Source organism: Poeciliopsis prolifica, unplaced genomic scaffold (assembly GCF_027474105.1).
Source record: "Poeciliopsis prolifica strain line A6 unplaced genomic scaffold, Auburn_PproV2 SCAFFOLD072, whole genome shotgun sequence".
NCBI classification, from domain to species: Eukaryota; Metazoa; Chordata; class Actinopteri; order Cyprinodontiformes; family Poeciliidae; genus Poeciliopsis; species Poeciliopsis prolifica.
The window spans coordinates 445,670-460,094 of NW_026562447.1; the positions used below are offsets into that span (position 1 = coordinate 445,670).

General features: G+C 38.9%; 1 protein-coding gene across 3 annotated transcripts in view; it reads left to right on the forward strand.

Moving 5' to 3' along the window:
- Nucleotides 1-405: 405 nt before the first annotated feature.
- Nucleotides 406-14,425, forward strand: part of gli3 (GLI family zinc finger 3) — a 116,538-nt gene continuing 102,518 nt past the window's right edge. For all 3 annotated transcript variants that reach the window (XM_055020922.1, XM_055020924.1, XM_055020923.1), the window contains exon 1: nt 406-757. The gene's annotated coding sequence lies outside the window, so the exon portion shown is untranslated. The remainder of the gene's footprint in view (nt 758-14,425) is intronic.

Genomic DNA, 14,425 nt, shown 5'->3' on the forward strand with positions numbered 1-14,425 from the left:
TGTGTTGGTTCCATTTTTCAACCTGATCACTGTATAAATATATATATCATCATAAACTCAAGGTGCAATTTAACATTTATATTATAAACATTTGCAAACAAAAAGCTCTGGGAAAGTAAATAATAATTAAAAAAAAGTGCACAGAAAAATCTACAGGGAACCAGAAGAGCTAACTAGATTTGGCCCCAACGAATCAAATTCCTCCCTTTACTTAAAACCTAAAAAAGGGAACAAGATCCAAAGAACTTCCACAAAGAAAGAATGACTGAAAGAAAAGAAAAAAAGAAAGGGGTGCACAAACTAAAAAAAGGAGGGAGGCAGTGAGTAAAGGAGGGAGCAAACCGAAGGGAGGAGTCAAGCGAAGGAAGGAGCAGCTGGGAGTCCCACACTTCGCCCTCTCTCTCCCTCTCGAAAAAATGCTCCAAGTGTAATAACAACTCTCCACACGCTCTTCTCTGTTGTTTTTGACGCGCATCTGTGGTCTGCTGTCTGCAGATTACAATCGGCTGGCCCATGGTGTTGAGCAGGAGAAAACTGTGAGAAGGAGGAGAAAAGACAGGCAAGAGGAAAAACTCTGGCTGCGCCGCTTTGGAGTTGGACTTCCAGCGTTTGAAAAAAAAAAAAAGAGAGAAAGTCCAAGGCAACTCCAGAGGAACCTCTGCAAACTTAAGAAGAAAGAAGAAAAGCGAACGCAAAACCTTTTTTCCCCCCCTCAAAGAGAAGTCGAGAAAAAGTAGAGAAACCATCCAGAAACAAAGTAAGTTTTTCCTCCTGAACTCGCGCACACTTTGTTGGGAAGTTTGTAGCGAGACTTTATGAAGCAGAAGAGGTTTCATATTTCAAAACGATGGAGTTCCAGGCAGGTCGGAGCGCACAGGCTGACTTTCATTTAGCAATAAAAGTCTCACGCGTTATTTGCTTAGATTTCGGCTTCCTGACGCATCCAGACGCAGAGATGTGCGCCGCAAAAAACTTCCAGAGAGTTTCTGCAGCTTTATTTATGGCAAGAACAGAGATGTTCGCTCAAGTTTTTTCTCTTCTTCTTCTTCTTCTTTTTTTTTTAAATGAGTTCCGACAGTAGAAATGTAAATCAAACAAAACAATATTCCAGTTCAGCGTTTTGAATGAAAACTTTTTGCAGACGTGCAACTTTATTGGAGCTTTGCCTCCAGAAAGGCGGCCGCTGGAGGTGTGGTGTGCAGCAAAGACATGCATATTTATGTGCATGTGTGATCATATTTCAGCGCCTGTTATCGATTTGCAGATTTCTACATTAGAGCAGTTTAGTGGAAGGATACACAACTTCCTATTCTTCCTATTCCAGTTTTTTAAATTTCCATCGTTTTCCTATTGTATCAACTTAATTTGAAGCATCACTTAAATTAAAAGTTCAAACATTTATTTTCAATTTAATTATGAATTAAGAATTAAATTAAGTTTCTCTATGGCTTTTTTTTTTAAATAAAAGAGAAAATCATTAATTATAATTTGCACAAAAAAGTATTTTTTAAATTGTTTTATAGAATGGGATCATTTCTAAAATGTAATATCTAATATATAGGCTATACATATATTTTAAATTAAATCCTAAAAGAAAGAAACAGGTTTCAGGACACTTCACATAAGCATGTGGGCTCAGAGAAATTTAAGCACACCACAGGGGAGGGGGCCTATGTGGCCCTACAGGGGTCACTGATATGGGGCCCCAAGCAAAAATACCACACATCTCCAAATTTTTCGCTCACAAACATCTAATTGGAATTTTGTAAATCCTCTTAAAATGAAATAATTTTTAAAATGAGAGAATGAAGCTTGTTTTAGGGTTGCAGGATAGGAAAGTTGTTTGGGAGCCCTCCACATGTGCAGATATTTGTTTGAAACTTTCCCTCCTGTCCTCTCGCCAGCTGTTCCGCATTTTATCTGCCTGTCTGCTCTCTGGTTTCATACAAACGATGAGGGTCCGAGGTGCTCAGCCATGCGGTGCGGCTCAAATCCTCTCCTTTTCATTTCTTTTTTTCTCTCTTCCGTTTGACACATGGCAAATTATTAACGAAGCTTTCAGCTGCCTTGAGATGGAGTGCATTGTGAACCAACTAGATATTGGACAAACTCTTATTTTTGTCCAATATCTGGATGAGGATGTGGCATCATTTAGTTTGAATTTAGCGTGTGGTTTGTAATCATCTATATTACACTTTGCTTGGAAAATAATACTAAAAATGATGTGCCAATTTAAAACTTAACTCTTTTATTTTTTACTCAGCTTTGGAAGGAAATTAAGAAAAATGTTTGGGTAACAAATTAAAAAAATTCCTGGCCTAATCTATTTTTCTTAAAATTTTGCAATTGTATATTTTGAAGTTTAAACTGGAAGTGTCACCAACATTATTAATACACCTCAAAATTTATATATATCTTGTGTGATTTCTGAATATTTGACTATATTATTTTTATTGCTGGTATTATGTGAATTTTACTATATTTTTACTATCCTATGTAATTTAATTGATATTTCACAATTTCTGCCACTTCTTGAGTTTCCTTCTATATAAATATTATTATTTCTGTTATGGATTAAGCAAAGTAGGGGTCATAATTAGCTCTGGACCCAATTTTAATTCATATATTGTCAGATTTTAACTTAACTTAAAATAATGACAATTGCATTTTGAAGTTATGCAGAAATAATAAATAAATAAAGAGTTTTTTTTTTTTTTACATAATGTTGCATCAGCAAGATAAAACATAATGGTCTTTAAGGATGCTGATTTAAAGGAATCAGATTCAGATAGCATTTTCTCAGCAGCATCCCGTCCCTGTTTTGTTTTTATTTAATCTCAATTTAAGCACGCCGTAGTCGGTGACATCGTCCCGGCCACCTGTGACCCCGTGGCCCGGCAGAATAGAGGCTGTCATGTTAATGCACGGAGATGACATGCAATTAGCTTCTGAGGTATGGCTCCTCTTCTCTCCTTTTTTTTTTTTTTTTTGATACGAAGACCCTCGGCATTCACAGCTGAAGCCTGAGTTTTCCCACAACACTCCGCAGGAAGAAATACCTGTTATCAGGTTTGTATTCATGAAGCACTAATGAGCTGCCTTGTTGTGCTAATTCTGCAACTTGATGCTCTCAAAGAGGAGACTAATATGTTTGTTAAAACAGGACTAAGGAGAGGGAAGTTGATTGTCCTGAAGATAACGAGAGCGGAGCGGCATTTAGTGTGTGTGTTCTTGCATGCTTTATAAGTTTTCTGAAAATGTCTTGCTTCCGGAGGAGTCGAAGGACTTGGGTGTAAATATTGACAGTTTTGATTATGGCAAATAGATTAAGTCACTTTTCCTTTGATCGGCTCTGATCAGATAACAAAAATCTGATTTTTTTCTTTTCCCCTCAATCATCAAATGCATCAAAACTTAGAACTCTCACCATTTTCAGCCTATAATGACTTCCACCATCGTGACATTGTTTATTTTTTGTATTTTATAAAAATCAGACAAAGGTAATGCTTGTATATCTTTCCTTTCCTTTTTGGATTTGAAACTATTACTACCATTGCAAAGAAAATACTAGTAAATTGTTCTTGTCTTGTATTTTGAATTTAATCTCTGGAAAAAAAAAGAAGAATGACCTGAAAAAACCTGGAACTCGGTTTTGGCCAAGGCAATCCTGATTGGTTCATTTCTACTTTTATGAGTTCAATTGTTCGAAGTAAAGTAATTCAGGAACAACCTGATACGTGAATGTTTTCAGTAATCTTCCGTGATGAGTCTGATAAACTTTTGCTTTGTTTTTCTGCCCATACACTGACTATTGTAGTTGATTTGATGTCCCCCAGAAGATATCCCCCACTTTGATGATTTGGTACTTTGATATGCTGACATCAAATGAAACAGACACAGTGGGGAGAAAAAGAGGGCAAGTCAGACAGAGGTAGTGATTGAGGGGGTAAAAAAAGACTTTGGAAATGTGTGTGTGTGTGTGAAAACTTAGGCTGAGGCTGCAAACCTGAGGAGCGTCAAAATGTCTGGACGCATTTGCGTACGAGCGGAGACAAGAAGGGGTCTTCGGGCGTGCAAGGAGCTCCTCCTTGGCCTCCCTAATCCCCAGGCCCAGCCATCCCTTCAGGGCATGCCTCAGATCTGACTCCCTGGCTCTCTCTGCGTGGACGAGCCAGCTCCGCCAGCAAGATTTAATATGCTATGTGTTCCCTCCACTTCTCTCCCTCCCTCCTCCTCAGCTATCATTGTCCCTGAGCGGGACCCTCGCTCCCTGTTTCAAGGAGCCAGCTAAAGGCACCTTTCAGACCCGCGTGATGTCTTTGGATAAGGGGAAAGTAGGGATGAAGAAGCTATGAGACTCAAGATAGCAAACTGCAATTTTAGATATGTATATTACTCACATTGGGGAATTTTAATGCTCTTGCCTTTGCAAAACGGTTGTCACACGCTGGAGAACTGCATGCATGTTTTAGGATCCTGCTGCAAATTCATTGCTTTATTTTAGGGTTGTTGTTGCTTTTTCGTCTTCAATCACCTTGAAGTAGCATTTTTATTTCATCTGAACAAAAATATATCTTCCCCCCTCTCCAACTTACTGTGACAACTATGTCACACAATTACACAAAACTTAAATATGCTGATCATAATTTATTAGCGAAGAAATGTAAAATGAAAACCCAACAAAAATGATATCATTCACTTTTATTTGAAATGGAATACAAAGAACTATAGTTTTGCCAAACTAATGTGAGATATTGTTACTGTGTTCATAATGTTTAAATATGTTATTCAGATACAAATAAACACCTGGTAAATTTAAAAACAGCTCATAATTGCATAAAATATTAAGTCATTTTGTTAATTATTTTTTTTATGAAACAAGAGGCTTAAAAGCTAATATTAGCAGATTAGAAGGATTTTTAATAATAACATTCCTTTAGTTTTCTTGTTAGAAACATAGTTTTATGCAGCCAGCAAAACAACAAAATGTATTAAAATTTTGTTTAAACTGCAGCATTTCATCAAAAGGTTGGCAGTGGCAGCAAAACTTCAGTTCAGTTTTTTTTATATAGCACCAATTCACAACAATACTCTTAGCAGGTCCAATTCATATGCAGAAACATGTGGGGGAGGGTGTGTGCTGGGATTTTCTACTCTCTATAAACAGCATGAGAAAACTCACTTTCTATGGTTTCCCATTGAAAAGGATTGAAACTTTAGAAGTAGCATTTGAAAAACATCCACCAAGGATTAATTTAAATTTTGAAAACATGTATAAAAGCCCTAACATGAATAATATAAGGAACGTTAAATTTTCTTTCAAAATATTTCAGAAAAATGGTGTGAGTAAGTGACTGCTTCTTTTTCTCAAACACTTCATGAGTAAACAGGACAGGTCGCAGCTGCTTGTGGCCGCCGCTCACATCCCTCCTCTATTTGCTTTGGATGCTGTAAAAACGTCTTTAAGTCGTTGGTGTGAAGTGTAGCAGCAAGAGGTGAAGTGCTTCGGGTTTGAGGCCTCGGAAGTGTATAAAGCTGAATGCCCAGAACAAGATGAGTTTCCCGGGTCATGGCTGTTTTTGCAGATGTGGTATTGTGTCAGCTTTGATGAGAGCCGGTTGTGGCATCCGTGAGGGGGTCTTTTGCTCTTCTTTTTCTCCTTTTTTTTGTCCAGCGCTGTGATTTGCGTGACACATACACTTGGAAGCTTGCTGTGAACAATGATCTGTCGCTCATCCAGGCTTCTTGATCTGTGACGCCTGATTGATGCAGTTTTTTTCTCCCACCAGAATTTTGTCGTGTTATTCTGAAATCTGTGCATCATTCAAACCAAGTGTTGCTTTTGCATGGTGCAAATATGTAGGCATAGACTCGTATGAGATTCTCCCGTTGTGATAACTTTGATTAAAAATCCCATAGTTTTTACTCAAAAATGCATAAAACAAAGCTAATGAAAAGCAACTGGTTTTAGCTATTTAACTTTATTATGCCTGTAATAATTTCATTATTTTGATTTAGACAGATTGACTTCATGAAAAATATATGTACTTGAAGTTTTGCTCTCTCTCATTCTGCTGCAGCCTTAATGAACCGCAGATATGTTTAACATGGTGTAGAAAATAAAGTATTCTTTCGGTTTTCTGCACTCAATAGTGTCACCTACTTTAAACAATATTGCCTGATCTGCTAGAGTTTTGCTATGGTGTGCTCTCTGACAAGCCAAAGATTTTTCAGTTTCAAACTAGGTAGAACTATATTCAAAGGCAGTTAAGCTAAAAAAAGTTAGTAAATGCAGGTCTAGTGGTTGTTTTAGCTTTCAAGTCCTGACTTACTTTATGAAAAGTAAATCAGGAACCTTTAAAAACTAATATTAGCATTTTGATTAATCGGGCTATCTGCTCTGGTGCCACTTGCAGTCAGTTGCTTGACTGATTGTGTTTTCTGCTGCTGGAAATTATTTCCAAATCTGGAATATGTTTTTCTTGTACGTGACAGAAGTAGTGCATGAGTCTGTTTTTCAGACTTAATGACTTAATGAATGGCAGTGTACAGCAACAGGTGAGGGAGGGGAAGCATGGTGCTGCTTTCCAGAGAAAAGCTTCACTCACACTTTACACTGACTTTCAATCATATGATGGGCAATCCTGGAGGTTTTGAACCTCTCTTTTTACTAGACAAGACAACCAGTCTTGTCTAGTAAACAATTAGAGGTACATTTCTAGTTTTCAAATTTTTTAAAATACATTTTGGATGCTTAGCCAAAAGATGTTTCTGAAATAGATACAAAAATGAAGTTTGGAGCAAATAATCAGCAGAACAGTATGATGAAAAATTTCAGTGCTTTTCTGATCCACACTTTTCGAACTTTATTTTACCTTGACATAACCGGCCTAGGTCTAAAAATGAGTGACGGACTATTGGGTTCTGAAGCGATGATGCTCACAGTGCGAACCCCATGTTCTTGCACTCTCATGCTGCTCAGAGTTGTTTTCCAGAGGGAAATTTTCATGGGCTTTGGTGCATCCCGGGGTGGAGGTCAAGGAGGTGTCTATTGTTTGAACGGCAAATGCAAATCCCAAGGTTAATACCCGAAAGAAGCACGGGCCTAGACATTATCTTTGCACTGCAAAGACAGTTCATGTGGCTTTTTCCTCTCCTGCTTGGAAATCTGGGAGAAGAGAGGCCTTCAATGGGTCGGGGAGTAGGATCCTACATGCATCCCTCTTTAGCGCGTTCCGTTCAGTAATGAATGTTAACTGACTCTGCTTCTGATAATGACTTCATCTTGAAAAACAAAAGGCCAACTCAACTATCAGAGCAAATTTCAGCCCGAGCCTGAGAGAGGCTCTCCATTGACAGTGCAGCACTGGAGCAGTAATCGTTTTTTCTCATGCAAAGTGTGCTTTTTTAAGAGCGCGGGCCGCTGAGAGAGAGGAGGGCGGCTGTGTTTTAACAATACTCTGCAGGGTTCGTGGAGGGGAGGTGGGGTTTGCGGTTGAGTTTGGAGGGGTTTGGGTGTGTGTGTGTGTGGGGTGGGGGGTTCTTTTTTGCTCATCAGACAAAGCCTAGTTCCTTTCAGGGTTGCATGCAGGGTGGGGAGGTGCGGAGATGAAGAGAGGGGGGAGGCATCCAGAGTTTTCTTTGAAAGAGAGGGACTCAGGACATTTTTGATGAGAGTTTGTCATCGCGGCTGATTCACCTTCCAGAGGGAAAAAATGTAGGGCTGCCCTTGCACTGACAGCCCTGGAAAAAGTGGGCTCGCAAAAAAAAATATAGAGAGAAACAGAAATATTAACGCATACACAGGGCCCTAAAACGGCCTCGGCTATTCCTGCCAAGCTGCTGTTTTTATTAAGAGAGGTTGACGTGCTTTGGAAATATATCTTATTCATGAAGAAAGCCAGGTTAGACTTCCCAAAGAATTCATTATGTTCCCCTCAGATGCAGCTTTCGCGGGCTGCAGCCGCCCCCTCTGAGGACGCGGAGCGTGCAGCGCAACATTGTAAAGCCTCCCTCAGTGGGCTCAGAAGTGCGAAGGGTTCCATTTGTCAAAGGTGCGAGAGTCTTTTTCCCTCCTCAACACTTTCCCGGCTCAGCCTCAAACTCATTGTCTGAGCAAAGGCAGGACATTAGTCACTGCAACGCCACGGGAGCCTGAGGGTGCTAAGGACCAGAGCTCTGGAGCCCGGTTTGGACAGAGGGGAGGCAAGGAAGGGGGGAACAAGGGAGGGAAAAGGTGACAGAAGGGCAAGAAAAGAGGAGGAAATATGGGGTAGAGAGAAACTTAGGAAGGGGGTACACAAGAGCAGAGTATGTGTGTGGGAGACGGAGGTTAGAGGGGGTAGCTCTACCTCGGGGCTCAGCATTGTAAGCCCCTGTCTACCCCCAAAAGCTGCTTTCACAAAGAGATTTACAAGACAGGTCTTGGGTGTGCTTTGCAGCCCTGCATTATGAGTGATCGAGTGTGTAAATGTGTATGTGTCTTGCAGGAACAGACTTTTCTGCACTTGATTTCCGTCTTGCATCACCTATGCAAGAAAGACATTCCCCCTGAATTTACCAATTCCGGGCAGGTTAGACCCACAGCCTCCCCAGCAGAGCGGTGTGAATAACCTATTCCCCCTGGTGGCAGTGTGCCTTCTGTGTGTGCGTGTGTGCATTCATGTGTGAATGCATTTCGCAGATTTTCACATACAAGGGATCCTGTTAGCTTTTGGAATTATTTATAAAGCCCCGGCTTTTGTGTGGCGCCCTAAGTCCCTGTCTCCTCCCATTACTGCTTATGACTCTACCTGGGCTTCCTTCAGCCCCTCAGCCACCCTCCAAGCTGAAGGAACTGAGTGTAGAGTTACACCTAAACCTTTTACTGCTACCAGAAGCACTTTCTTCCACTTTATGAAAACTGACTTAACAGTTTTTCCACTTGAAAAATTGTTCAAAGATGAGGGTTTTTATCCCAACACCAAATATACGCTGACAATTAAATTGCTGCTGCAGGAGTTCACCAAAAGCATTTTTCTTAACATGTTCACCTCATTCTGCTTCTTGTTTATTTTAACAGATGGCATCACAAAAGGAAAAACAATCGAGTACTGTGGTGGATGAGTAGCTTTTGTTGCATTTGAATTGTAAAGTTCATCCTGGCATGAACCTTTGACCCCTAAAATAGAGATGGACAAAGAAGATGACTAGTGACAGTAATCAGACAATGTTCAGCTTGACACAAACATTTTCAGGTTAACACAAAGATCTAATGTGATGAGTGAACTCACTGTACCAACTGTTAATGAAGGAAGAGCCAAAGTTTGCTAGTTTCATTGTCAGTGTGTGGTGTTTTAAAAATAAAGTCAGATGAAGTATGAAGTATGTTTACAGTTCTTTCAGCCTGTGAGAAAGTGGGAGAGAGCAAGACTTTGAACAGATAACAGAAAGGCTGGACATCAAAGTTAACCTCTTTTACTCATTTGAGTTTTCAATCTCTGTTAAGGATCATGTTGGAAAATTTCCAAAAATCTCAGATCTTACCATCTAAATTCTTCAGAGAATCTATTTAGGCTAAACTGTGTTATAAATTCTAACTGATTTCAGTCATTTAAGATGCTTAAAACCTTTAAACATACATCTGTAATCATACAGAAAGACCGACTGAAGTGTGCTTAAAATATAAATAAAAGCATTCATAAAACTAAAAATGTTGCCTCCTCCTCTAATTTAAATAGTTTTTCTCTTACCATGTAGCTTAGAAACAAAATTGGTTGCTGTTCTTATAACTTCTTATATTGTAGTTCTTGCAGGGAAATCAATATTGGCTAAATCCGTACTCAGCAGGTCAAAATTTTACAAAAATTAGAGATCGGCAACATTGTTGCATCTCTTGCTCTTAGGGAAAAATTTTATTAAAGTTTGAGTTAAAAAAATGCAAATGAAAGAAGACTCTTCAGATGCCATATGTGACGTCATCAGAGGGATGCACATGTGGAAATTTGTTATTCTATGGTGGATTTTACTATATATCAAAATAGTAGAAACTAATTGGAAAAATCGACTATGAATCATTGCGTTAGAGGTGACAAACTATATTTACAACGAGTTTGATCTCACAGAAAACTCTGACTAGCAGCTTTAAAACAACAGTGGAGACATAAACTTATCCAGACTCATCACATATGGGGCTGATTATCCCATAATCCAAAAAAAGGTTTTTTTTTTTTTTTTTGGTTTTTTTTTGCGCAGAAGGAATGAGGCTGAAGGTTTAAGACGGTTTATGTTAATGTTTGCCTTTTATTGAAACAAGATGGAATGCGATTATAGTCCCGCTTGGTACATATAAGGAATGAAACACTCCAGTTTTTCATCTCCCTCTGGCATAGAGATCAATGCAAACCAGCTAACGGAGGGTAATAAGCCATTACTACACACATTGTTGGAGGAGATTTACATACATCGACCGGCGAACTGATAAACTGGGTTCTCTATCCTAGAGGTAAGAATTATTAGTGATAAGCAGAGAGTGCACTGAGTTAAAAAAAAGTGTGTGTGTGAAGCAATGCTGGGTGATCTCCTCCCTGTGACTCCCAGTCCTACATGATGGGTGCCAGATTGCATAGCTGGGAGCCAGGTTTGTCTCTGCTTGTCAGGAGTGCAAGGTGGTAGGAGGGGGGAAGATGTGAAAATGATTACGGTACACCGTTCCTCTGATCTGATTCATCAGTAACTGCCTCTCCTGCAAAGGGTGAACTTATTATCCCTGTCTGAACTTCCTCTGTGGAGCCAGCTGCTCTCCATGCTTCCCAATTAACCCCAGGCACCCGTCAAATGCTCCAATTAAGGTGTCCTCCTCCTCCTTCTCCTCTGACGCGCGGGTTTATTTGTCGACCCGGCTCTGGTTGGGAGCGGAGGTGAATGAGTGAGCGTCTGAGCTGGGAAGTTTTTGAGCGTGTTTGCTTAGCGGTTGTGTCATAACACCCATATTTATTTGAGATGGTGGAGCTAACAGCTGAAACAAGTAAATGCATCCAGATGTTTGAGATTCTCTGAATCACATCTGCAGGTCTGAGCATGCAAACGTTTTAGCTCCAGACTAACAAAATAACGGCGGAAGAGATCTTTAACCCCTGTACTGACACAGTGTGCAGCCACTATTAGCAAGTCAGTGATGAAGTGGGAAATGACAACACAAACAGCATTTCAACAAGTCACTTTGAAGGTTGTATAAAAATTCTACACACTGATTGATGTGTGTATGCAAAGCATGTGTTTCAGTTAATTTTGATGACTATGGCTTACAGCAAATGAAAATCCGAAATTCAGTTTCTCAGAAATTATAATATTACCTTGCATCAGTAAAAAGCGTCCCTTTAAGAGAGAAGTGAGGACTAACTTTGAAGCTTGTCCATTTACTGTAGAGTAAATGCTTCAGTACTTGGAATAAACGCCTCTCACATTAATTACTGCATCAGTGCAGCGTGGAGTGGAGGGTGATGATGTTTTGGCACTGCTGAAGTGTTAAGAAAGCAAAAATTGGTTTAATAGACCTTCAACTTGCCTGCATTGTTTCCTCAGGTGTGTTATTCAGTGACACAGTGGTCATTAAAGCAGATTTTGTTACTTTTGGCACTTTGCACTGTTATCATGTCCAGCCAGAAAATGAAATCTGCACCTCCATAAAGGTTGTTAGCAGAGGAAATCATGAAGTTCTCCAAGTTTTCCTGGTAGCTGCTTTGGCTTTGGACTTCATTAAATCCAGTGGATGAACACCAGCTTGGAGCACTGCTCCCTAAATTATCACTGAAAGCTGAAACTTCATTCTGGACTCAAACAATCCTGTGTGATTATGCTACTCTACTCTCTGAACCAAAGCGTCTGCATCAGTGACTGGGTGTCATTGCCTCTCTACTGGAAAACTGTGAAGTTAGCAATCTTCCCTATGATAATGTAAGTTAAAAAAAGAAATTTCTGTATTTGACTTATGTAATGCCAATTTTCTTCAAAACGTTTGTTACAGCTATTGCTTTTCTGTCAATAGCTGTAACAGAAAAGCAAATATATGTTTGTACTTTGTCAGTATAATGGAGTTTTACAGTTTTATTTTAATGAAATCAAAATTAAATAACCGTTTCATAGTATTTTATTTGATTTATTGAGATGGACTTCTATTTTTTCCATCTTACATTCTGTTTTTAATACTTATCATTTGAAATCTTCCTGTTAATAAATCACTTACAAAACAGAATCTGACAATTTTCCACTTTTTTCAGAGTTTTAACATACATATAAATTTTGGCTTGAATTTGGATTTCTGATGCAAAGCTGATTCCCAAATTTTTGAAAGAGTTTTTATTAGTTTAATGCATAGCGAAGGAGAATTGGATTGATTTGGCCTGACCGATGTCAAGCTTCTGTTTTGCTCAAAGTCTGCTGTCAATTTATATATTTCCTTTTTTTTGTGCTAAGAACTATTATAGGTAAAATATTTTTCAAAGCAGGTTCTTTGATAGATTAAATAATCTTAATCCCAGTTAAAATAATCCACATTTATGTGTCTTTGCATGAGTTAGTTTGACTTTCATCATATTTACATGTTTCATCAAACTTGTAAAAAGCATCTGAAGCTACATGCTGTTGACTGATGTGTTTATGGGCTGTTAAAAGTGGAGGGTCTTTGTTCTGACCTGACGATCACATTCAGAGCCGATCAGCAAAAGATTTTCCAGTTTTGATCTCTGCTTGCCTGATTGGTGCATCTTTACTTTTAAAATTTCACTCCGGGGTAATTTTAATTCAATCCTTTCAAAGGAATAAAAGAGGAAAAAAAAAAAAAACATTTGTGTTTTCTGTTTTTGATGAGCAACAGTGTGCCTGCATCCAAGTGTAGGAGTCCTGCTGTAGGTGGGATGCAGGGTTGGCAACACTCCGGAGTCCTCTGAGACCGCTTGCGTGCGTGCGTGAAGCCTTCGAAGCCCCGTGCAGAAGAAGAAGAAGAATTGGGGGGGCTCTGTGGCTGATATGAAAGTGAAGGGAGAGAGTTGTCTCCCTACACCGCCGTGGGGAGAGCCGTCAGGGAGCTGGAAGTCTCTAGAACTCCCTCTGAGGCTCCTGGTGTCTTTGATCTCACTCCTTCGCCGCTGTACACTCCACACTCCTCTGTAGAACGCACTCAACCTGCTGTCAATCCCGCAACACAGGCTCACACTTCACACAGATGAGATGCTTTACTCCACTTACAGACCAGCACAAGGTTCAGCACTCCTCGACACTGACATAAAGCTCTTCCTGAACAACTTAGGGTAGAAACTTGGAAAGTAACAACTTCAAAAAAAAAAAAAAAAGAAAAATATATTGATGTACAGATGGCATGAATGAAGTTTTGTAAGTTGGTTTTAATTGAGAATTTTTCATCTGCCAATTCTGATTTTTTTATTTTTTTGTAGCATCCTCCTTAGATGACTGTTGTCACCACCAGTAAAGATGTGAAAAAAAATTCAAATTCAGTAAAAAAACAAACAAAAAAAAGACTTATTTCAGACTTATTCTGCAAACAAAATGTATGCTTTTACTGGAACTGATTGGTTATTTTCCTAGAGTATATATGAGTTGGAGAGTAAAAGAAACGGTGAGCAGTGATGACACATTTTAGTCATGTACTATAAATCAGATAGTGTTTTAAATCAGGCGCTGTTCTGTTGGACATAGGGATAATAAATAATTATTTAAAAAAATGAAAAATGTTTGAAAAACCTTGAAGACCTTTAGTTTTCTCAGAATTTGTAAACTATTTTGAAACTTCAGATAAACAAAGTTAATCAAAATTAGATTTTTTTGTGTTATATAATCCAGAGAAAGAAAAAGAATCGGCCGAATAAACTTCAAAACAAGAAAAGAAAAAGTCTTGCTTATTTTTAGAGCATCCCTAATATTTCTGCTGTATTAAGTGAGAGAACAGATATGCTAGTTACGATGGGCCAAGATGAAATAGTCATGGTGCAATAATCTGATATCTTATGATTTCACTGCTTTAAGTATAAAAATAATGAATAAGAAAGAAAAAATAATTTGGAGTTTAGGCAGCAACGGATGGGCGAGGGGCAGCGGGGTCATGGTGCTGAGCTCCATAGAGTTGGAGAAAACAGCAATTTCTCTGGGTTTTTATTTAAAAAGATTAAAAACAAGAGAACTTTAAAAGCAGTTTCTGCACGTTTTGTCGTTATAATGATTAAAAGTAAATGTGGTGTTTCAAAATACTTAAATCCTCACAACTTAAACTTCTCCTGCCACATTATGCACCCCTCTATCCGCCTCTGTTGATTTACAGGGCTAGCCTTATTTTAAGGTTATTTTAAGTACATTTTTATGCCATCTGATGCCAGATAACAAGAAAGAAAGCAAAGATAAAACTAAATGATCCATTTCTCTAACTATGGAATGT